We start from the raw sequence: 23,733 nt of genomic DNA, 5'->3' as shown, positions 1-23,733 counted from the left end.
AGGGAATAGTTCCTGAGGCTTGTGGTGCCAGCAGGGGATGGGCACCAGCCTCTGCAATCTGGAGTGCTCTACTCCCAAAGTTTCACTGCAGATGGGCAGTCTCCTCCTTCTGTTCTTTGAAGGATGTTACAAGATGCTCTTTTGGTCTCCTGGGCTTCCAAAGCAGGTTATTTACATAGCTCTGGCTGATTACTAACTGCACTGTAGGACAAGTGATTCTTGGAGTACCTTGTTCTGCTGCCATCTTCAGTTGCCTCACTTTTAAAAACAGATAAATAATTACATCACAGTGTTATTGTGGGGATTAAATGGAAAAAAAAATGCAAAGGTCTAGCTAAGAATTTTTCCTCTAGTATCTGCTTAATAAATGTTTCTTTTTCACTTTAGTTTTTACTAATTAAATCGAGGGAGAGGTTTAAACAATTTTACTATAACAACATGTAAGAGACTTTGTCTTAAATACTACTTAATTTAACCATCACATCTAACTAAAACCCCTATCACAGAATGATGTTAGAAAATATTTAAGACTTACTGTATTCTAAATTCACTACATATATTATCTCATTTAATCCTTCAATAACTATATGAGTTACCCATTTTACAGTTGAAATAGAGCCTCAAGTAACTTCTTGTTCAAGGTAAAAAGTGGTAAGTCCATACTTTGGTCCAAAGTCTAACTCCTTTATCCATGTCTTAATCACTAAGGATTATTGTTTATGCAATGTGATCCTTCTTCTTGCTAAGAACTATAGCAGAAGCAAAGAGTGTGAAGCACTACATTTGGCCCTGGGAAGCTCACAAGATACTCACAAAGAACAGTTTCATAAAAACACAAGATTGTTTATCATTCTATGTCCAAATGCCTAGAACTTAAAGTAAGGACTAAGACAGAATGAGATTGGCATATTCAGAGGACAGTTTCTTTCCTGGGAATTAGAGCCTTTAACTAGAATTGTTTATCCTTTTTCCTCTACTCTCAGGTTGCTGTTAAAAGTAACTGAATTCTAAATCACTGATTAATGGGTTTTCTTAGAAGGTAGGTATCAATGTGTGTGTGTGAACTCTGCAAAGAAATGATTGGTGCTTCATGCCCACCTTGGAGGAGGCAGGTGGGGAAGTTGGCAGAAGGGAAAGTTAGACCAAAAATGAGGACTCCAACCAAAGGAGTAGGCCATGCTATGCCATTTATGAAAGTATTTTTTAATTTGGAAATGAGGGCAAGTATTGTCTGGTTGAGTTGTTAAGCAAATTCTTCTAAGTACCCAGAGATTTCATGTTGTACTTCAAAGGAACTACAGAAAAGCACCACACTATTTTAATTCATTGTTTAGCATGAGCAGTCTTAAAAGATTAAATTACTCTAGAAATGAATTTTGTACTTTGACAGTTTTTTGGTGCACATAGCATATACAAACAAAGCCAAAATGAAAAGTGTGGAATCTTAAGAACTGTGTTGTTTGGGTTTCTTCAGACTAAACAAAAAGTTCCAAGTATGGCCAGAGAAAAAAGATTTTCTAACCCTCCCATCCCCTATCCCACCTCCCTATCTGAGAACTAAATTTGCAATAGGGCGGAAGAGTGTTGGATCAAGGACCTGTTTCTATTCATGGTATGTCTCTTGGCTTTGGGCAAAGTGTGAGAACTCAACCATATCATGGAGCAGGTTTGTTGGAATTCAGACAGGGAGTGTTTCCTCTAGATTACGATTGATTCTTTGCACACAAAATATTTTTCTAGGCAAGTAGTTCTATAATTTATTAGCTTCAAGGACCTACAAAGTAAAAGGGAGATGGACTTTCGTTGGGCGAAAGTAAAGAGGAGTTTTTTAGAAGGTTGAGGCCACAGATACTTGGGGAAATTTCACTTGCCATCATCATTCTTCTATCAATGCAGTATTAAACCTCTGTGAACCAGCCCCATTTTGACCCATTCATTTCCACCTCAGAGTCTTTATCTCCTATAAATCATTGCACTAGTGTTAATGTATAATCATAAATGCTGGGTCTTCTTGCCGTTACCACATTTTTTATGTGCGCTTATTTTTCAATTTCAGGACAACTGAGATCCTAGGCTTTAGTTTACTGCTTTTTCTTTAGGCACCCCAGAGAACCAATGAAACTCTTTATTTCAGATGCCCTGACTTCATGGCCATTATGATCCCTTTTCTCATGTAGGTCTAGAAACACCATGCTCTCTGCATGTGAAGACGGCTCCTTGTCTCTGCTGTGGGGGCCAGTTTCCCTCACTGGTCTTGAGTTCCCTTGGCTGTGAGAATCTGCTGCAGTCAAACGCTCTACATTCAGGCTTCCTGGCAATGCCTTTTCTGGTTCACAGCTTGACTTGGCCACAGAATTACTAAATTTATAACAAGCAGGCTGGACAGGGAAGGCTTTGGGGAATATTACCTTTCTGACTGATTTACTCTTACCTCCCTTTCTTATTTCTACTCTTTCTCCTTCTTCTTTGCTTCTTCTCCTCTTCCCTTTTCTTCTATTCTCTTTCTCCTCTAGGTATTAACTAAGCATCTTTGGGTGCTAAGGAAGACCCAAAGATAAATAAGACAAAGTTCCTGCTATCGAGGTGCTTCATATAAAGAAGATGTATAGATGACAAATAATATTACAATATACGCCAAAAATAGAGGTACCATCCATGTGTTCCCTGTTTCTTGTCCCCTACATCCACTTAGCCAGTGTGTCATGTCAGACTTTAAAACTCTCCTATGTACCTGCTCTTTCCCCCTTGTTGCTCTGTTTCCTCTCTTGGAGACAAGATCTAACCTTATGGTTTCAACCATCACCTGTATGCCAGTACCTCCCAAGTCTCCAGCTCCCACTCCCACTCCCCTCTACTTGGCTGCAGGTCCATGGAGTTAGAACCTGGCTCAGTATTGGGACATAGGGGAGGGACATCAATGTGACTGAAGGAAGACCAGAAGATGGTATAAGGAGGTGCCCTTTCAGCTGGTTTTCTTTGGCTTTCTAGTGATGTAATTGTAGGAATTGCAATGTCACGTATCTTTACTGGTTCACAAATATAGTGATTAGTATGCAGACTTGGGATTAGATTCCAGAACTCTGGAAGATACTTTGTCATAAAAGCTTTCTTCCTAATCTATGCCCTCCTTGGTAAACCTCAGTGCCCTCAGGAGGAGCAGATCCCTCTTTTTGTGGAGTGTGGGTGCTGGCAGGATTGCTTGGGCTTTGGCCATGGTCATGGTTATTGGATGGCAGGTCACAGTGCCCCCATTCTGTAGTCCAGAGGGGAAAGCTGTGGCGCCTCCTATTCTGTTTCACTCCTGCCAACTTCCTGGAAAGACAAACAGCCCCACAGCATGCTCCATTCTGTGGTGGAGGCAGCTTTCTGGGCTGGGAAAGACACTACTCCTCAGATGATATGTTAAGAATCCCTAATGCCAAAGCCTTTCATTTGTTTGGAGTGATTACTTGAGGTCTAACACATAGACAGAATGCTGTAACTAGGTTTGTTTGTTTGTTTTTATCCTTCAGTATTCAGTAAATACAAAGACTTAGTTAATGGCCTTTAAAAATTTCCTGAATTTAATTTCTCAAAGAGCTTGGCAATTTCAGGTTCGGTATAATCGTTTTTAAGAGAAAGTATTTAAGTTGCCTTTAATAATGTTACCTAATCTTTCATGGTGGGATTATAGATGGTTATACTTTCTTTATACTCTTCTGTGTTTTCTGAATTTTCTTCAGTTAACATATGTCAATTTATTAACAGGAAATATGCACAAATCATCTTTTGAAAAATAAACAGCGTTCATCCAAAGATTGATAACATAGTTTGTGATATAAATATGCATGAGCACTCAGCAGTACAAGAAGTGACAACAACATGGTGAGATTTGGCGGAGTTCTCTTAATTTTGTATTTGTTTTGTTTTACAAAAAGGTGTTATTATCTCAAATGACTACTGTCTCTTTCAAAAGACTGCTTGTGAGGCTGGTCACTTATTTCTATAATTCTGGTCTTGCTTTCTATTAATTTTCAAAATCATGCCTTTGAACTGCAGATATTGCAAGCCAGGCCAACATCTTTCTTAATTAAAGCAAGTTGTAATTATAAAATAATGAGTTTCATTTTATCTTAGTGCGTTATGTGTTACTGATGAACAAGTTCTGGAGGTAATGTCAAAACAGAGATTTTGTTGGAATAAGTGCCTTCCTAGGTAGTTAATGAAAAGGAAATGATAATCATTTAAAATTGATACATGTTTCATTAATCTCTTTTTTTACAGTCTCTAAGGTTTAATATTTGTATACACTCTTTAAGAGTTTCATATTGTGAGTTCATCAAACAGTTCTTTTCTTATGTTTATTCCTGAAAGCCTTTAATAACAATGTGTGTAATTATAAAAATACCACAAATAAATAATATTTTATAATTGTTACTTTGTGGTGCAAGGTTATACATTTTTCAGGTAAGAGAGGTTATCAGCATCCTCAGAAGTTGAGGATAATGAGGCAATGAATGAGAAACTGTAGAATGGGATCCATCCAAGTTTTATACACAGCATTGCTTCTCAGCTTTGGAGCCCTGAAATTCCTAAAAAAAGAATCTTGGATGTTGTCTTCTTAAGAGCTGGTGAAGGCTGATGAAATGCTGATTATGCCATTGGCACCAGAGCCTGGATCTAATTCTGTTTCGTAGAATAGGAAACTTGGGAAACATTCAGGAGAATTTCTCTGAAGACTATGGTCCCAAGTGCCCACAGACCTTGGGGACACCCTAGACCCCTCCCCACCCCAAGTTCCCATGTGCTTGACCTCTCTCCCTTTATCTACAAAGTTGGCTCTGACCTGACCATCAGTTCCTTGGTATTCATAGGAAGGAAATGAGTCTTATTGACTTATCTCCACAACTTTGAAGGTGGTTTGACAACCTTTTGTCTATCAAAGGAGTCTCCCGCCTGAGCTCCTCACCATGAATTCTTTTAAGCAAGCTCATGAGAAAATGGATAAGGGGGTCAAATGGAAGTGAGGCTCCCCTACCTCCCACTCACTCTCCTGTCTGCATGTGAGGCCCCCTGCCTCACATTCTGGGTGAATCAAAAGTTTGGGTGTATCACTGGGGGTTGACTCTTCACAGGACAATCACAGGGCAGATGTACCACAGGAATAAAGTGGCTGGCTTCCTTCTGTTGTTCCACAAACCCAATTCAGCTCTTTGGAGAACATAGTGGGTGCTCCATAAAGAGCTGTTCAATAAGAAAATTACTCAGTAATTCTCAGAAACAAGGGGAGGATATACTTCCCCAAACAGGACATAGTAGAATGTTGAAGGTTTTTAGGGGTACATTGGAATTGGGGTGGGAGATACAGTATGTATTAGCCAAAGGGGATGCTGATGCAAAATACTAGAAATTTGTTGGGTTTTATAAAGGTATTTCTTTGGAGTAGAAGCTTACAGTTACCAGGCCATAAAGCGTTAAGTTACTTCTCTCACCAAAGTCTGTTGCCTCGTGTTGGAGCAAGATGGCTGCTGACATCTGCAAGGGTTCAGTCTCCCTCTTTGTCTTAAGGCTCCGTGGTCCCAGCTTCTTCCAATATCAGCTGTAGGCTGGAATAAGTCTTATCTCTTTCCTGGGGCTTGTTCCTCTCTGGGCTCAGCTGCTCTGTTCTCTCCACAAGGTCAACTGTAGATTATCAGGCTCTCTCTCCTCTTGGGGCCTCCACTGTGTCTCTGGAGCCATCATCATTCTGTGTTCTCCTGTGTGTTTGCTTCTCAGGGTTCCAGCAGCAAAAAACTCCAATTAACTCCTCTGCTGTGTAGTTTTCTCTGTTCCTCAATGTCCTACTGTTGTGGCCGAATCAAAGCCCTAATCAAAATATAATTAAGTAAAAGTGAAATTTCTGAAGTTAATACAATCTAAAACACCCAGAGGAACAGACCAGTTTATAAACATAATCCAATATCTATTTTTGGAATTCATAAATAATACCAAACTGCTACACTGTATAATTAGAAAAAAGCTTTTCAATACTATTTTTCTATGCTTATTGAAGTGTAATTTACATATCACAAGATGTGCAAATCTTAAGTGTACAGCTCAAAGACTTTCTATGTGTTTATATATCTATGTGGCCTTCACCTAGATCAATATCTAAAACATTTATATCATTCCAGAAGGTTCCCTGGTAACATCCTCCAGTCAATAGCTTCCACCTCCCCAACCTTAGGGTAATCTTTATTCTCCTGTCTATCATCATAGACTAGTTTTGCCTATTCAGGAAAATCATATAAGTTGTACTCTTTAGTGGCTCTCTTTTTCACTCAGCATATACATATATATTTTTATTTTAGTTCTTCTGTGGTGTTGCAGGCTCATGACTCCATTTCCTTTTATTACTGTATTGTATTCCACACATGGTATCTACTATCCCACTGCATATACTATAATTTACCTATTCACCTGTTGCTAGACATCTGTGAGTATTGTGAATACTCACTCTCCTAAATAAACCGTCTTGGCTTATTGTGAATAAAGCTGCCATGAGCATTCTTGTAGTTGTCTTTTGTAGGCATATGTACTTCTTTCTTATACGTAAAAAACTTACAGTGAATTGCATTATCTTGGGGTGGATGATGTTTAACTTGATTAGAAATCACCAAACATTTTCCCAAAGTAGTTGTAATATCTTTAGTCCCATCAGCAAAGTGTGAGAGTTCCAGTCACTCTATGTTCTTGGCAACATTTGGTATTGTCAGTCTTTTTCTTTATTTCTTTTTTTCTTTCATCTTTCTGATGGATGTTTTATGCTAACTTGCAGCTCAGTGATGACTAATGATTTTGCGGATCTTGCCATTAGCTTATTGGCCATTTGGATACTATTTTTCATGAAATGCTTGTTTTGGTATTTTGTCCACTATTTAATTGGGTTCTTTTTATTTATTAATTAAATATTCCAAATAAAATCCTTTGTTAGATATTGTCTTACACATATTTTCTCTTCGTCTAAGGTTTATCCTTTCACTTAGCATTGTCTTTTGATGACACAAAATTGTTAATTTTGAAGAACAATTTATTAATTTTTCTTTTATAATTAATGCCTTTAACACCTCTCTAAGAAAAATAAATATTAGAGAAGTTCTCCATTTACAGAAAAATCATGCATGAAATATAGAGTTCCCATATGCCACCCATTATTAACACCTTGCAACAGTGTGATCCATTTGTTGCAGCTGATGAAAGAACATTTGTGTAACTGCTTGTTTTAATTTCCTAGGCTGCTTAAAGCAGATACTATGAAATGTGTTGGCTTTTACAATGGGAATTTATTAGATTATGGTTTTGAGACTGAGAAAATGTTCAAAGCATCATCAAGGTGATGTTTTCTTCCCAAAGACCAGCTGCTAGAGATCCTTGGTTCTAGCATCCATATTTCTACAGTCTCTTCAAAGCAATCTAGGCCTTGTCTATCAGGCACCACACAATTCTTTCAGCATCTACCCATTAACCAATTCCAAAGCTGTTTCCACATTTTTGATATTTGCAATAGCAGCACCCCACTCTCCTGGTACCAACATCTGTTTTGGTTTCCCTAGGCTGCTTAAAGCAGATATGAAATGGTTAGGCTTGAACAATGGGAATTTATTAGCTTATGGTTTTGAGGTTGAGAAAATATTCAGATCAAAGCATCATCAAGGTGATGCTTTCTTCCCAAAGACTGGCCTTGGTTCCCCTGCCGTATGGTAAGACACACAGTGGTGTCTGCTGGTCTCTCCCTTCTTTTCTGGGTTTTGTTGCTTTCAGCTTCTTCTGTGGCATTCTATCTCTCTGTATTCATGCCATTTATAAAGGACTACAGTAAGATGATTAAAACCCATCCTAAATGAGGTGGGTCATACCTTAAATGTGAAGCAGCCTGATCAAAAGATTCTACTTAGAATGGATCCACACTCACAGGAATGGATTAAATTTAAGAATATATCTTTCTGGGGTACATAAAGTTTCAAATCATCATAGTACTATTAACTACAGTCTATATTTTACAATAAGGTTCACTGTTGCATTGTACCATTCTATGCATTTTTAGAATGTTTATTCTAGTAACATATATACAACCTAAAATTTCCCCCTTTTAACCTTATTTGTATATGTATATATATTTTTCACTTGTGAATTTAATTTACAGCACTGTTATCGTTTATCTTTCATGTTTATAGCTGTCTCAAGTTAATCTTTAGGTGTGGAATGAAGTAGAGGTAAAGGTTTATTGTTTTTCATTGGATATCCAGATGTTCCTACAACCATTTATAAAGAACTTCCTTTCCTCATTGATTTTCATTGGTGCCTCTATTGAAAATCAATGGTCTATATATATGTGGTTCTATTTCTGGTCTCTCTATTCTATTCCACTAATCTTTTAGTCTATCAGAGTGACAACATGACATCGTCTTAACTACAGTGGACTAGTTTACAGTAAGTCCTGAAATCTGGTAGTTTAGATTCTCCAACTTTCAGTTTCTTCTTTAAAGATTATCTTGGCTGTTTTATCTTTGCATTTCCATATATATTTTAACATTTGTTTGTCCATTCATATTTTAAAGATTCCTGCTGGGGTTTTAATTAGCAATGTATTGAACCTAATAGATCAACTGGGGAGAAGGTGGGGTTAATGTTTTCCAGTCCATGAACAGGATACATGTATTTCTATTTAAGTAATCATAAAAGGAAGAAGTATATTTAATATTAAGTTATAATTTGTGTGATGAGAAAGAAGATCACACCATTTTTCAAGCTGGCTTCCCCACTCAAAGGATAGAAGGATGAAATTCCTTTTACATTTCTTTGGTTGTTGCTGTGGTTGTGGCGTTTGTTTGTTTGTTTGTTTTAGTTTTTGTAGTATAAGAAGAGACCCCCAGGCATAATCTGGGAAGAAAATTGGGAGGCCCAGAAAGAGCTAAATTGTTCTCTGGAATCAAGCAAGAGAAAATGTCTCCGGTGCTTTGAGGGATAAAAAAAATAGGACTATTTCCAGCATGGGGTGAATAGTGAAAATAAAACAACAGCCCCAGGACACTTAGGAACAAGAAGACAGTAAGAAGTAGTTGGAGGCATCACTGAACTCTTGAATGTACAACTATTTTTTTGTCCTAAGAGGAAGATGACCCTAAGAGCAAGAGTGGTGTCTAATTCTTTTAAAAGTTGGCTAACAAATATCTCAGAGGACAGTTTGTTGAGTTTTATTTGGAAAACAAACTGTCAATCTTATTGTTTTTATAGAACACCCCTTTTTCCCTTATGTGGGACCTGTCTGTGAACTACCTCATCACCATGTCCACATAGATCTAAAAATTTCAGATAGAATGATCTCTTACTTCAATTGGACACTTTGCAGTTTGTCGGGGTTTACAAAATTCTCCAAGATCCATACAATATAATTCTCAAAAGTTAGTGCTTTCCTGGAAAAATTTGGATAATGATGTGGTTGCTTTTTCTAAAATGGTCCCAAGTGATTCCCACCTCTTTGTACTCACTCCCTTATGGAAACCCTTCCCCTTGTGCATGGGCTGGAACTAGAGACTTGCTTCTCAGGAATAGAATATTGCAAAAGCGATGGACTGTCACTTCTAAGATTTTGTGATTTCCATCTTTTGCCCTCCTGCTCTCTCACTCTGTGGAACCAGCTGCCATGTGGTGAGCTGCCCTGCGGAGACCTGGGGGCAACCCCAGTGAGGTACTGAGGTTCTCAGTCCAACCAGCGCTTGAGTAACCTTGGGAGGGGCTACTTCCTTCGCTGAGTCTGTAACTATGGCTCCAGTTGGCGCCTGAATTGCAGTCTCATGAGAATCTCTGAAACAGAGGTCCCAGCTATGCCACGCCCAGATCCTTGACCTACAGAAACTGAAATTGCACAATAACAGGTAACAATGACAAATGATATTATTAATGACTAGAACACTTGAGGGCTAATTACAGATCACACACTGCATCAAGTGTTTTGCATGTAATTTCTCTTTTAATCTTCACAACAACCCTATAAAGAAGATAGTAATAATGCCAATTTTATAGGTGGGACAACAGAGTGATTTGCCAAAGTTACAGAGCTAGTAAGTAAAATGGTTAGAATTTAAATCCATGAAGTCTTGCTGTAGAATCCATATGCTTAAACTTTGCTCTATCAGATTATCTCTCTAGACCCCAAATACATTTTTTTTAAAAACAGAATTGACTGATTTTTAAAATGGAATTGCATTGCTGTTTTTGAATAAAATAACCCCTGGTCTGGGTCCTCAGTTATCTCACAGAGAGGCAGGCTAAAGCAGAGAAGACACCAACCTTGTGTGAAAAAAACACTCCATGCAATTAGGTTCTTTGGTGTACAGATGAGATTTACCCTAGCAGCAGAAAAACATCTGAAAAGGAAGCAACAATTCTTAGGGAAGGATTGGGGGCTAAAAAAGAATAAGGTATTATTTCAGTTTTTAAATTAACATATCAGACTATGAGGATGAATACAAATCAGTCTCTCCCAGAGAGAATATTGTGTTGGAATAGTCTAGAATGGGTCTCAATCAGTATCTACTAAGATAAAAGGGAGTCATACTTTAAATGTGGTGATGTGAAGTAAGTATTGTGAGAATAGTTATATTTCTTTTTAAAAAATAACTATTTTGTAAACAGCTTTTATCCATTTTAATATAGAAGGAATTAGTACATGCTTTATATAATAAAAATCTTGATAAAAAAATAGAGTGACTATCACCCATAATTCCATCCAACAGCAGTAACCAAGTTAATAATTTTCATTGTCTGGAATACATTTAATCTCTTAGTAATGGATTTTTTTTCATGCTAGTAACTAGGTCTATATCAATTTTGTAATGTTCTACTGTATGTATGTTCCATCATTTACTCAATTAATTCCTTGGATATTTAGCTTATGTCCAAGTTTCCATAATACATAACTCTATGAAGATTTAACTTTGTACATGTATCTTGGATATTTGTCTGATGATTTCTTCAGAATGAATTCCTAGATGTGGATTAGTTGGGCCAGAAGGTTTGCATATTTTAGATTTTTACAGGTATTTCCAAATATAGGTACATCCAGAAAGACTGTACCAAGAATTATTTCCCACCAACAGTTTATGAGAATACCCACTTTCTACATGCTCGCCAACAGTGAGTAGGAGCATCTTTTAAACCTTTGCCAATCTGATAAGTAAAACATAGTGTTGTGCTTTAGTTTTCATTCCTTTAATATCTTGGGAGATTAGGCATTTTCCATATGTTTATTGCTCATTTGCATTTCCTCTCATGAATTATCTTAATGTGCCACTTGAACATTGTATTCCCGTGGGATTATTTACAATTTTCTTAGTAATATATTTTTTAAATTTAAGGAATGTAACACTTTTTCTTTACCATATGCTACACTTTACTCCGTCTGTAATGTTTGAATTGTGCTTATGAGTCTTTATTTTCGCTTTGTTGACATTTACAATTTTTATGTCCTCAAATCTCTCCATCTTTTTTCTGACCTTGCTATTATGCCTTGAAGACCTTTCCTTTTGTCCAGACGATTTTGCCACATCTAAACATACATAAGGAATGAACATTTCGAGGCGGGATTTGGAACATGAAAGGTGATGGACAATGAATTATAAAAATACTCTTGGGAAGCAGAATGACTCAAGCAATTGAGCTCCTGCCTACCATGTGGGAGGTCCTTGGTTTGGTTCCTGGTGCCTTCTAAGGAAGACAATGAGCTTGCATGATGGGCAGGCATGGCAAACTGATGCAACAAGAGACATAAGGAGAAAAAAAAGGAAAAACATTATGAGAGACACAACAAAGCAGGGAGCAGAGGTTCCCAGTGTCTCCTAAAGAGGATGAGCAAGACAGAGAACTGAAAAAAAATAAATAAAATAAAAGACATTTGTAAAAGAAAAAAATGAAAGAATAGAAAGCTGACATGAAGTGCAGGTGCAGCAAGCTGACACAAGATGATACAACAAGAGACACAAGAAGAAAAACACAAATGAGAGACACAATAAAGCAGGGAGTGGAGGTGGCTCAAGCAATTAGGCATCTCCTTCCCACATTGGAGGTTTGGTTCCTCTGGGTTTGGTTCCCAGAGCCTCCTAAAGAAACAAGGAAGATGAACAGACACAGCAAGTGCAAACAACGAGGGGGCAGGGAGAAAAAAAAAATACTCTTAAATTTCATAGCTTCATGTTTCCTCCAGGGACTTTGACATTTGCCATAAGTCTGCTGAATGACATTAAAGAAAACACCTGAACAATTTCCATGTATGTTGATTAAAATACTACACAGGCATAAAGACCAATGATTCTCTGTGGTTGCATTCTTCAGTGATAATAATAAACAGGTTATAAACATATTGTTTTACTGAATATAATTCTTAATAGTAGAAATGTATTATAAAAATGACATTCATATTATGTTCTAAACTTTATAAAATTATTTCACACCACTGCAAGGTAAGTATTATCTCTGTTTTACAGGTGAGGATACTGAGGTACAGACGGGTTAAGTGACTTGCTCAATATTACACAATCAAATCAGGGTAGAGCCAGGACTCAAATCTATACCTTTTGATTTGAAATCCAGAGTTCTTCCTTGTTAAAAAAAAAAAAAAAAAATCGTGGTTTTTTTCAATAGCTGAATGAGATTGATGGAAAGTTCAGAGTTTAGTTGCCTTTCTGGATTTTGGCAACTTTGACACTACACTAGGCTCTTCTTGGATTCTGATCTCCATCTGGCCATGAGGCCCAGTAGATTACAATTTGTTAGGCTGTGCCTACTCTCTTCATCCTGAGGGAAGACTGCTGGCATTTTGGGGCAGCTTGCCTATCTGCCATAATTCACTCAATAGAAACACACTTCCTTTAGTGGATTACTGTCCATCTGTACCCTGTGGAGCTAGTCCTATACCAGTAGAACAGGTTGACAAATATGTCTTCTGTTAATGGTGTAGAAAGTCCTACACTGGTAAAATCAAAGTTGGTTTACAGTTTACAAATGAAGCACCTACTTTTACAGGTGCTTAAGGAAGTCTTGGGGGAAGCGGATGTGGTTCCAGTGATTGGGCTACTGTCTACCATATGGGAAGAGCCAGGTTCGATCCCTGGGGCCTCCTGCAGTGAGCCAGGTGAGCGATGCAGCAAGATGATGATCCAACAAAAGAGAGGTGAAGGGGAGAGTCAAGGTGAGATACAATAGAAACTAGGAACTGAGGTGTCACAAGTGACAGGGGACCTTCCTTCTCATTCAGGGTGATTGACCAATTGGTTGAGGAACTGAAGGTAAAAGTAGGGTCCAAATATGACACTTTTTAGCCCAGAAAACTGTGAGCCCAAGATGAGTGAGAAAATAAGGAATTTGAATTTGTGCATATGATATGCTCGTGGAATGTCGGGAAGTAGAAATTTGAGAAGGAAATTAGGAGAGTTTCAGGCCAGGGATATCTGTAGTAACTTCATCACACAAATATGGTCAGTGAGGCAGAAGAGGGTGGTAAAGCCATTCAGTGAAAGGGCAAAAGAACAAGAAACCCACCATCTCCTTACCCTAAGGATCATCAGCATATGGGAAGCAGGTAGAAAGAATTGAATTGGTAAAGGCCATTCCGAAGGAATCACTGGGGATGTCTGAGAAGATCTCCCAGTGCAGTGGAAGCTTCTGTTTTGTATTGTGGTTTGTCAAAGGGACCATAGCAGGAAGATGGCCAGGACCCACTGTATTCAATCTGAGGTCCTGAGTTAGGAAAGCCTGGGAGCTATGGATTTCCATGTCCATGATTGGAAGTGAGGCTCTTCTCTTTCTCAGCCTTTTCATTGCTCCAGAACTTCCTCAATGGTGCAGAATTCTTTGCCTGTCTGGCTGTTCCTCGGTGGTACCACAAAGCTGCCTGTTTCTTTGTTATAGGGGATAACTTGGGGCCACTCTCAGATCATTACTCACTGGGAGCCCTTTCTGGACTTGCATATCCTTGAAAAGCTTTTGCACAGCTCTAATGAACTTTTCCGCAGTTAGATGTACTTTTTACTGCTTACTCTCATATGTTCTCCACAAAAACAGGGGAATTCAGTGCTTATCATGCTCCATTCGTTGTGCAGATCTGATGCAAGGATGGGTCAGAAGAGCATGGAGTTGGGTAACAGGAGATAACGTACTCCTTCTCCTCCGCTGAGATGCAATTTCAGTTGTTCCCACAGTATGTTTTCATTGTACAGTAGATGCAAGAGCTCCAGCGAGTGTGAGAACCTAGCTGGGATAAGAAAAACACAGTGATGGCACTGTTCCTGCAGAGCTCCCAGGCTATTTTCTCAGCATTAAAACACACACACACACAACAACAATGTCTAACAGTTGACTCTGTGGTGTGTTGGTAGGTTTGCACAATTCCCCAGGGCCATATTAGCATATGCATTTCAAGAGGAAGATCAAGTCAACTTTGGAAAAAGCAACACTTGAGTGTGTTTAAGCTTCAACTTCCAGGGGAGACTAGTTGCTGAAATCTTTTCAGGCAAGTTTTACACTTGTCTGGGTCACAGTGATGGGAGTAGCGCAACTCTCAGTAGCACATGGAAGTTGTTGGTTTTTTTTTTTATTATTATTATATGTATTTTTTACTGTCTTCAAACCTTTGCTTTTGGATATCCCAGAATATGTTTGGAAATACCCCTGGATCCTTAACTGTCTTGCATCAGCTTCTTTCTTGCTCTGGAAAATATTAGTGTGAGGTTGCCCAGTTGTTTGTTGGTAGAGAACCATCATTCCTCTTCAGTTAGGGTGGAGTTCCCTGGTGGCCTTTTCACCCACCTCCCCCAACTATGCAATATTCCCACATCTCCCATCTTATGTTGTAATCTCTTCGGTTACATTAGGTCCGCAGACTTTTCTTAAGTTATTGCTTTTAAAGAGAGTATTTAGAAATTGTTTATAAAGTTATTTTTAGAGTGAGGCTGTGCAAAGAGCTCTAATTGTCACCTTTCCAAAATTCCAGGAGGCTTGAAGGGCATTCTGTTAAAATGCTGGGGAACAGAGCCAGGGCAGCTCTTCTCTGGTTCAGCTCTGCCATCGGCAGCACTGCTGAAGCTGTCGGTCACCACCAAGACTATTGAGCAAGTTCCCTCTACATGCCAAGCCACCTATTGGTTGATGAGCCAAACCAAGGACTAAAAGCTGTATAAGGCAGGAGCCCTGTCTGTCTATCTTGTTCAATGTTGAATACCCAGTACCTAGCACAGTACTTGCCATATAGTAGATGCTCAGTAAATATGTATTGGATGAATGAGTTACCCTCTTAGCTATGAAATGCTCATTTTCACTATTGGTGGAATTGAATTTACCAAATAGCCATTGCTCTTGTTGTATGTGTTTACTTTTATTCTCTTGATTACAAGAATGTGGTCTTCTTATACTGCTTGCCAGGGCTCAGTGACATACTGATTCAAGGTACAGGCTCTGCTAATGTATGGTGCTGGTACTTGGCATAGTGGTTCTCCTTAGCTGAGGGGTGGGGGTGGAGTGAGCAGTGACTGAAAGGGGTCATGAGGGGGCATCTGGGATGTCGGTCATATTCTAGAAATGATATGGGTGTGTTCACTTAGTGAAAATCCAGCAAGCTGTGTACTTTTGACCTGAGAACTGTTCTGTATGCGTGTGATTCTTCACTAAGAAGTTTTTGTTTGTTTGGTTGGTTGTTTTTTACTTATTAAGGTTCTGGAGTTAATTGTCTAACTTCAGAACCTGGTTCGTCTTTTCTAGCCACATGGTTAGGGTAAGTTACTTAACATTTCTGTGACTCACATTCTTCATCTGAAAAACAGGAACAGTAACATACCTATCTCTCAAGATAGTGGTGACGTGTTGAATGAATTAAGCCTGGTATTCTAGGGCACTGTTTTTCAGAAAGTGAGATATTTCAGACTTGGTGCCATTAAAGCCTTGGAAAGTATAATTGAGGGGAGCAGGCTCATTGGATTACTCTGCATCCAGGCAGGACCACTCCCAGTCTCTCAAGACCCATGCTCGTCTTACAGGACTCTGCATTTGCTTTTTTTTTTAGCAAACTTGCTATTGTCTTTTTAAAAAGATACATAGATCATACAAAATGTGACATTAAAAAAATATAAGAGGTTTCCATATACCCCACTCCCTATGACCTCCACTCCTCCCACATCAGCAACCTCTTTCATCAGTGTGGCACATTCTTTGCATTTGGTGAATACATTTTAGAGCACTGCTAACCACATGGATTATAGTTTACATTGTAGTTCACACTCTCCCCCAGTCCATTCAGTGGGTTATGGCAGGATATATAATGTCCTGTATCTGTCCCTGCAGTATCTTTCAGGGCAACTCCAAGTCCCCAAAATGCCCCCATATCACAACTCTTCTTCCCTCTCCCTACCCTCAGCAACTCCTGTGGCCACTGTCTCCACATCAATGATACAATTTCTTCCATTACTAGAGTCACAATAGTTCTATAGTAGTATAACAGTAAATCCACTCTAATCCAGTCTGCATTTGAGTTTAGTTGCCTTCCAAAGTACACAGACCCTAGAGATTGGATTAGCTCTGAGGTCCACTGTAATATTTGTTTTCCCCACGTTTTTTACCTAGAGGGGCTTTGTGAATCACAGAATGTCAAAACCAGAAAAGATTTTAGAAAATACCTGTGCTATCCATGACGGTAGTCACTAGACATACATGGCTATATAAATTTATATCTAAATAAAGGCATTTTTCCTTTAAGTGCTTGCTATTCAATTGAAGAAACTGCGACATAGAAAAGTTATGCCTCTTACGTAGTAGAGTGGGTATTTAAACTGGCAGTCTGGCCTAGAGTCCCTGATCTTACCCACAATTTTATACTGCACTTATTGAGCAGCTGTCCTGTGTAGAACACTATATAAAATATTGGTGAAAGCTGAAGCATGATGACAAAGAATGGGAAGGCAATGTTCTTTCTCTCAAAAGGTTAATAATCCAGGTTGGAGAGAGGAAGGAGTAGCATACTCATGTGCATGATTTATATATACTTTTTTTAGCATTTATAATCACATAGATACTTATGGATTTGGCTTTCTGTATCTTTAAATCCACTCTTTCTTCTCTTCCTCCAAAGTAAAAAACTCCCATGGTAAATGCCCTTCAGATAGTAGCTGAGTATTCCCAGACACTGAGAGGGTCTCCTCTCAAGCCCTTGGATTCACTTAATGAGAAAAGAAGGGAAGCGGAGAGATGGTTTCATGTTTCAATTATAGTTCTGAGCTCTCCACCAGGCACTCCTCATTAAGGCCCTGGAGCTAAGTATGTTTGTGACAAGAAGGAATTTTTTTCACACGGATTCACCAAATATGGACTGAGGCTGTGTGTGTGTGTGTTTTAAAGCGTAGATAGATTTAGATTTAGCCATTGGTTTCATGGTTTGGCAGCAATCATTTTCAGTTAAAAAAAAATATCTTTGCCCACACTTGCTGGTGAAAACACATTGGCACCCAGCTAGTAACAGTGGTGCTTAAACATGCTTGAGGCTGGCATCGTTCAAACAACAGTAGAAAGGGCTTTAGACTCTCAAAGCCTCTGCACTGCTCTTTGCAGTGTCTCTTCCAAGATTTCAAATAGATGAAGGAATAATGTACCAAGTTGCATTTATCTCTGTGAGTCGTCCCAACCACCTGCGGTTACTGAGTTACTAGTTTCATATGATTTTTATTATTCATGTTCCATCAGCTATAGGGCTTGAATTTAAATTGTTTGCACTTAATATTCCAAGAGGTGTTCTGGGTTGTGGGGGAGAAGAGCTGTTTCTGAAGAAGCCACTATCCTGAACTTGCTGCTCTAAGGAATATCAGATTAAGTCGACTTTATAACATAAATCTTGATGTGTTTTCCTTTTTTTAAATTGTTCTTTTCCCCTCCCTTACTACTTTCCTTCTATCCTTCCTTCCTTTTAAAATTTTAGTTCATTGAATAAGAAGGTAAGACTTGTTTGATATTATAAAGCAACTGAGGTTTAGAGAAAAGGCTTTTTCAACTGGTATGCCCATGGGACCAACTAACCAGCTTAACTGATCATTGCCCTTCCTTCTGTGACGAACACTATCTCTTGTCCAGGGTATGCTGAGTCCCTGATGCTAAAAGGCTGTTCTCTGTTCTGCTAGATCTTTGATCTACTAGAAGGCTGAGCAACTGACCAATTGCCAATCGTGCTAAAAAAGAGAAATCCAGCTGTTCTTTAAAAATTCTTATATATATATATATTTTAAGATTTGTTTATTTGTTTATTTATTCCCCCCTTGTGGCTTGTTCTCTTCTTTTGCTGTCTTTTCTCTGTGTCCATTTGCTGCATGTTTTTACTGTATCTGCTTGTCTCCCTTTGTTGCATCATCTTGCTGCCTCAGCTCTCCATGGTGCACGGGCCAGCCTGCCTTCACAAGGAGGTCCTGGGACAGGAACCCAGGGTCTTCCCTATGGTAGATGGGAGCCCAACTGATTTGAGTCACAGTTGCTTCCCTAAAATTCTTATATATATATCTATTTTAACTCCAAATTTCAGATACTAGGACAGGAAGACATCTGTTGGGCCCAGAGGACACTGCTCAGTAAGAGGGTAGTACTGACCCAGGAGAGTCCTAGACACCAGTAAAAGTAAGACAGTTATTATCCCAGCAGTGTGGCTGGGGAAGCAACAGCTTGCTTGTCTAGCTGAGCCAGTGTTGTAGTGGGAAGATAGTGTTGTGCATCAATTCTGAAGAACAGAACGAGCATGAGAACAACAGCAAAGGAAGAAAGAAGGGCAGTTCCAAGAATCCAGAGACAGTGGATTGTAATGGAATAGAAAAATGGGTCAAGGCAGGTGATTTAGAATCTGGCTTAGAATTGGAGTGTATGAGTTGGAATGGCTTTTGCAGGTGATGCCTCAACTGGGAAAGGTGGGACAGTGTGAGCTAGCATGTCATCCTGAAGAACTCACGTCAGGCTGTCAAGTTTTGGTCAAATAGATATTCTTATTATGTGATGTGTGGTTTATGTTGCATGTCCACTTAGGGTATACTGGAAGGATGTCTGCATTGTGCAGGTAAGTAGGCTTGAAGTAGCCAGCTGATGTTTTGGGTTTATGTCCAGTAGATTTGGATTTAGGCCACAGAAAGTACCAGGGTGGGGGGCTAGTGTACAGTCCTACAGATGTTCAAAGGAAAGAGAATCTTCAAGAACATCGAGAACAGGGGTGATTGTTTTCAGAGCAGGAAATAGCGGGCAGGGAAAACTATGATGCAAAGTTTGGTCCCTCATATTTGTTATGCTTTGGCTTTCATAATGAATCAAGAATCCAAACCCATGATGAGGACTTGTCCCAGAAGGGAAATCTGCCCAACTGTCTTGAAAAGGCTTAAGTTCAAATCCCACAGATGAGTCCCGAGGGGAGATAAGAGGACCAGGAATGCCTCTGAAAAGAACATAAAGCAGAGGCCAGAGGAATCTTGCCCAGGAATATTCCCTACCTCTTTTGCCTCCGTAAGTGAGGCAAGGGACAGTAAAAGACTAGAACTACATGGTAATCATAGTTTTCTTATCATCAAAATTCCTCTTGATAACTATAAATTGAGATGGTCATATTAGCTCCATAATTTTGCAGTCCCCTATCATTCTGAAATAGCTGGCTAGGATGGAACTAAATATCAGGGGAATGTTTGGAAGAAAGGAGGAACTGATACCAGTCCAGGATCCCCTTATGATCAAATTCTGTACTCGCCACTCGCTAACTGACAAACTGGTCCTGTGTGTGGTCCTCTAGCTCAATGTTAGCTAAAGTTGAGCATTAGATAATCACACTTTATGAAAATTACTAGCTTCTAAAGAAGTGTTAGTGTGTGGACTTTTACAACTATACCTGAATTCTGCATTTTAGCTTTTAACACAGTTCCTTGAATACGGGAAGAATTCGGTGTGATTTTATTGATGGAATTTCACACTAGATGCGCAGGTTCAAGCAACACTTTTCCAGCTGACACCTATAATAAACTACAATTTAAGTCAATGATCAGCTTTTTCAATGTAAGTAGGAACAAAATTGCTTATTTCTGATCTTATTAACTGTTCTTTGCTTTGGGTGTTAATGGTTCTGATGGTTTTACTAGGAGTATAGAAAACCTGAAAACTCACTTTAGACTTAACCATCAAATGTAATTTAAAAAAACCCAAACCTACCTCTATAGATGATTTTTGCCCTTGCCTGAGTTTTTCTGCACGTTTAGTTAACAGCTATATTGTTTTGCACACTGCATCCTTCTACTTCCTTACCACCTTATTTCATATCCCACCAAAGGGCAGCCCAGGAGCCTGTGAGGGATTCTTCTTTTACCTTCCAGTCCTTGGTTGGGATAATGGAATTCTTCTAGGGGAGAAAACCACAGAGGAAAGCAAGCATCTATATTTCTCAAGAGAATAAAAAGTAGGTCTCCAGGCATGCAAATGTGACTTACTAGAAAACAGCAGTCTAATGTAGAGTGAAAACAGGGGAAACAGGAGGGGGGAATCAAACTGCCCGGAGAAGAAATGGAAGTTCTCCCCTTGCTTAGATGGCAGGGTGTGATGAAGGAGAACTGCAGAGCTGCAGGTGAAGAAAGAAGGCACTGGAGTGGGGTCCTGGGTGGGACGTGGTGATCTAGAAAAGATCTAGAAATACAACAATTGCAGATACTGATGCTGATGTCTTGATGGGAAGGAAAACCCCTGATCCTCTTTAATCTGAAGTGAGCCTCAAGTGTGACTGTTTTTGTTCGCACAGTCCAGGCTTCATGTTTGTTCACTGAGATTTTCTGACCATTCAACCTTCTTCCTTAACCTGGTTTAGCTCTTGGGCTGGACAGGTATCACTGCTTTGGTGGATGAAGCCCCAGCTTAAAAAAAAAAAATTCGGGTAGGGTTGTAGGTAAGAGTAGCTTCAGGTTCTGTGGTGTGGTGGTTTTCTGAGAACTGTGGCTTCATCAAATATTCCACTAATTTCTTTTGAGTCTTTCACATGACCTTTCTAAGGGCGTGCTTTTAACTAAACATGAGACTAAAATTAATTGGACAGTTTTAAAGTAATTACTCAGCAGTATCAGGATGGTTTATCTGGTGATTATGTAGTTCATAGCACATGGCTGGCAAGCAATTGCTCAGAGCCCTGAGAAACAGAAGAGGGACCTTGTCTTTCCAGAGGCCACTTGACAATCCCAGACCACCCAGTCGGTCACGCACACAATTAAAATACTTAGGGCAGATTTTGACATAATGAACCATGTTCAAGTATCACAATCTTACTTGTGTTTATACTGACCAAAGATCTCCTTTTTACTACATTTCTCCCCTATTTCCTAAAATGCATCATTAACATGACAGAACTTGGCATCACTTGAAACCAGGCTAGACCTTTAGAATCTTTTATTTTGAATGAAACTTGAATAAAGCATTTTTCACTTCCACTTAATATAAACATGGTGTTTTGCCTCTGCTCAAATCCAGCTCTTTCTTCTTTTTCAAATGTCTTTATGGACTAACTCTCACTAGCCTTGTCTATAAATACTGAACACTTGGGTATCTCAGAACACCATGTCCTGTTGTACTTGTGGATACAGATTTATAAGCCTTCATTATACTAACTCAGATTTGTCTTATTAGAATGTCAGCTCCTTAAGAGGCTGCAGTCATTTCTTTCCTTTGTGTCTACCCCCCAAATTGTCTTAATGGGGAAGGATGAGGAAAATGGGAAAAGAAGCTGCTCTAGGTCTCGTCAGCTTTTATTATTCTTCCCCTGACTTCTAGAAAGATAAAAATGAGCTTCCTTGAGATGTTTCTCTTTCTGCTCTTTCCAAGTCCAGAGAAACAGGAAGAGTCAGAGTTTCAAGATGGGGGACAGGGGTTGGCTAGAATAGCTTCTGGTTCTTTCCCACCGACACCCACCCTTGTGTTGTTTTTTTGTTTGTTTGTTTTTCTTAAATCAAAATGCAGAAGTTGTTTAATGAATTTTGTAGGCTAATTGCCTACTTAATTGCCTACTTAATTGCCTTGACTTAAGTGTTAAAACACACCTGGGCTCAAATCCTAACACAGAGAATGTTGCTTTCTCCACTTTTCAGACAGCAATGAGGTGAAATGGCTCAACAGAGGCCCAGGTTGTCTTCTTATCCTTGACCTTCATGTGGTGATAATAGGACAGGTTCCCACCCTTATTAATAGCTCTATATTAAAGATATATGTGAAATAATTAAGGGAAGTACTCTCAGAACCTAGAAGATGTTATAGATAAATCAGAAGAACACTGGAAAAGCAAAATATTCTTAAGACTGCTGGTGCAGAATACTCAGTTCTATGGATTGGACAAAAAAAGTTCCCTGAATAAAGTGGCTTGTTTTCATCTAGGTATATAGGCACGGACAAGACCACCACTATCTACGAGTGTCTAAATTCTTCTCTTACTTTGCTGCATTCCCACATCATTTCCCCAGTACCTCTACTATAGCCCTTAGCACACCTGTGTTGAATTATGTTACCGATGTAGGTCTGTCCCACCTATAGAATCGCATCCTTCTCCAGGGCTGGAATCATATTTACTCATCCTTGTAGTCACAACAGCAGCCAGTCTGGCCTTATGTATGCACAGTAACTGCTCATCAATGTTTAATGAACCGAAGCAATAACTTCCCTGATAATGCTGTGTCTTGTTAGCTCCGATAGACAGCATGGTCTAATCTCAGCACCGGATAATCCAATTTGCTACTCCAGGCATGTTGGTAGTTGTCGTCACTACATGAACGGTGACTTTTTCACTAATATCTTCTTTGATTCTTTGTAATACCTCAGAGATAGTTTCAAATGGATTCTGAAAATCAAGCGCCAAGATTGTCCTTCCCTCATATATTCATTTATCTAATCAATAAAATAAAGTCAGAATCCAGAGGAGGCTTTAGCATTTGCAAACTTTAATCATTCACCAGGGTTTACTCTTTTGCTTGATTTTTTAAGCTAAAGTAATTTTTTTGTATGTAAAAATACCACACTGTAATGGTAGAATATTTAGTAAATGTGTAAATACATAAAGAAAGAAAGATGAAAGGGATCCTACCACACAGAGATAAATACTTTTTACACTTTGTTCTATTTTCTTCAAGTCTTTTTATATGAACATGCTCTGTTTGAACATGTATATATATACACACACTTATATAAACACATGTATGCCCATATATGCACATACACATATACATTTTTGTATATATATACACATACACACATGCATAGTACACACATTTATGCATCTATATATGCACACATACATATATGCATGTTTGCATCCTGTTCTTTTTACCCAATGTTTTATCATAAACATTTTCACATGTCATTATAAAGCTTACAATATGATACTTAATAATGGCCATTGAGTGTTTGTACCATAATTTACTAACATTCCCCCATCAATGGACATTGAGTTTGTTTCTATTTTTAGCCACTATATATAATGCTGTTGTGAATAACTTCATGCTTAAAACTTTGTTGTTTTCCTTAATTTCCTAAGAATGGATTCCTAGAGGTGGAATTCTGAATCAGGTTGCAAGGATATTTTAGGGCTATTGATACATATTTCCAAATTACATTCTAAAATGTTTGTGTCAATTTATACCGCTGCTAACTGGAATGTATTTTAAAACTACCATCATACTTAGAGGTTTGAAAAAATTACAC

The 23,733-nt window shown here is 38.8% G+C and overlaps 1 long non-coding RNA gene across 4 annotated transcripts in view; it reads left to right on the top strand.

Annotated features, from left to right (window-relative positions):
• Positions 1-12,318, top strand: part of LOC131280703 (uncharacterized) — a 53,755-nt gene extending 41,437 nt beyond the window's left edge. For all 4 annotated transcript variants that reach the window (XR_011645768.1, XR_011645769.1, XR_011645767.1 and 1 more), the window contains 3 exons: positions 3,748-3,864; positions 11,074-11,154; positions 11,534-12,318. This is a non-coding gene — a long non-coding RNA (uncharacterized lncRNA). The remainder of the gene's footprint in view (positions 1-3,747; positions 3,865-11,073; positions 11,155-11,533) is intronic.
• Positions 12,319-23,733: the final 11,415 nt, after the last annotated feature.

Source organism: Dasypus novemcinctus, chromosome 2, assembly GCF_030445035.2.
Source record: "Dasypus novemcinctus isolate mDasNov1 chromosome 2, mDasNov1.1.hap2, whole genome shotgun sequence".
Taxonomy (NCBI): domain Eukaryota; kingdom Metazoa; phylum Chordata; class Mammalia; order Cingulata; family Dasypodidae; genus Dasypus; species Dasypus novemcinctus.
Note: the sequence above shows the minus strand (reverse complement) of the source record. Positions and strands in the feature narration are given on the sequence as shown.